The 1,923-nt window shown below is 44.3% G+C and overlaps 1 pseudogene; it reads left to right on the top strand.

Annotated features, from left to right (window-relative positions):
* Nucleotides 1–1,164: 1,164 nt before the first annotated feature.
* LOC145356203 (U2 spliceosomal RNA) lies at nt 1,165–1,369 on the top strand (annotated as a pseudogene).
* The last annotated feature ends 554 nt before the right edge of the window (nt 1,370–1,923 follow it).

Below are 1,923 nucleotides of genomic sequence, written 5' to 3'. Positions count from 1 at the left end.
TGATCAAATATTTGTCTATCTCTTTCTTGAATCTATTGATTGATTCTGTATCCGCCTCACTCTGGGGCAGATTTCAATAGATTCGCAACCCTCAAGTAGCTTCTCCTTATCTCTATCTTCAACCTCCCCCTCTTATTCTACAAAGAAATAAGAACAAAGAAAATTACAGCAGGCCCTTTGGCCCTCCACACCTGCACCAACCAGGCTGCCTGACTGAACTAAAACACCCGACCCTTCCGGGAACCAAATCTCTCCATCCCCATCCTATTTATGTGCTTGTCCAGACGCTCCACTATCTTATCTGCTTCCACTACCTCCCTCATCAGCGAGTTCCAGGCACCCACCGCCCACTGTGTAAAAAACGTGCCTCGTAATCTCTTCCAAACCTTGCCCCTCGCACCTTGAACCTAACTTACAGTGGGATTTCCACCGCTCTGCGGACGGCAGGTCCAGCGTTCCCTGTGGTGCCAGAGCTCTGCACTGGTTGCTGCTGGGACTACAAGGAGGAGCAGGAAGGAGGGCGGTGACCATCGGAGGGTTTATGTCCCAGGGATTTGGGCTGTGGGGATTTAAGTTGGTGAGCTGGGCACCCTTTGTATTTTTTATATGCCCTCTGTTGAAGTGGATCTAGCGGGGGAGGGGTGGGGGATCTGCAAAATTCATTATAGCACAGAAGGAGGCCATTTGACCCATCGAGTTTATGTCAGCTCTCTATAGAGCATATCAAGTCTGTCTCAATCCTCACTCTATCCCTATAGCCCTGAAAGTTCATTTCCCTCAAGTGCCCATATCCGGTCTCCCTTTAGATTTTTATTAAGACCTGCTGAACTGGTATCCACTCAATATAACACTTTGTATGCAGAGCACAGACCCAGCTGGACTTGAACTGAGAGGCCTGGGAGTTGATTGCAATTTGTCCTCTGGCCTCATTAGCTGCTGGTGCTGGGCCAGTGAGGACTCAAAGTCTCTGTTGAACATATTAGCTAGCAGGTCTTTATTGGATCCATGAATTTACCCTGTAGGATAATGACAATGAAAGGTATACATTTATATAGAGCCTCGTTTAAAGTGTAATCAGTGTAGCTGTTTAGGATATGTGGCAGTCAATTTGTGCACAGCAAGCTCCCACAAACTGTTCCTCTAAAATTTGTGTATGTTAACCCTATCGCTTCTCGGCCTTTTGGCTAAGATCAAGTGTAGCATCTGTTCTTATCAGCTATTGCTTCTCAGCCTTTTGGCTAAGATCAAGTGTAGTGCTGACATGCTGTGCTTGGTTGAAGTCATTAGGTTATATTTCAGCTTCATTTGAAGCAATTTTTAAAAGCAGCATCTTGGCCTTTTGGCTAAGATGCAAGTTAGATCAAGCCTTTGAGGAGGAGCTATACCTACTCCAATCAGCTTGGATCCTGTAGATCAAGCCCAAGACAGGAGGTGAAAGACCTGTCTTGTCAGCTTAGATCGGGAATGTCCCAACTTGTTGAGACTTTGAATTGGACTTGACTGGATTAAATTGGAATAAAAAACAAAAAAGCCCTCCCAACAACATTGTGATATGACAGTCCCTTCATGTGTCTATCCAATTCTTGTTTGAAAGCCACAATTGAATCTAACTCTTAGACTGTGTGTTCCCAATCATAACAACTTGCTACATTAAAAATATTTTTCCTCATGTTGCCTTTGGTTCTTAAGCCAATCACTTTAAATTGGTGTCATTGTGTTCTTGATTTTGATTTGATTTATTACTGTCACATGTATTGCTATACAGTGAAAAATATTGTTTCTTGCGTGCTAGACAGACAAGCATACCATTCATCATTGTTACTGACATTCACAAAGCATGATCTTGTGATTAGGGGCAGTACGGTGGCACAGCGATTAGCACTGCTGCCTCACATCACCAGGGATTCCAGTTTAGTTCCAGCC

The sequence above is a fragment of the Carcharhinus amblyrhynchos genome, chromosome 20 (assembly GCF_965287045.1).
Source record: "Carcharhinus amblyrhynchos chromosome 20, sCarAmb.v2.hapA, whole genome shotgun sequence".
Lineage (NCBI taxonomy): Eukaryota > Metazoa > Chordata > Chondrichthyes > Carcharhiniformes > Carcharhinidae > Carcharhinus > Carcharhinus amblyrhynchos.
This window is presented reverse-complemented; position numbering and strand designations above follow the sequence as displayed.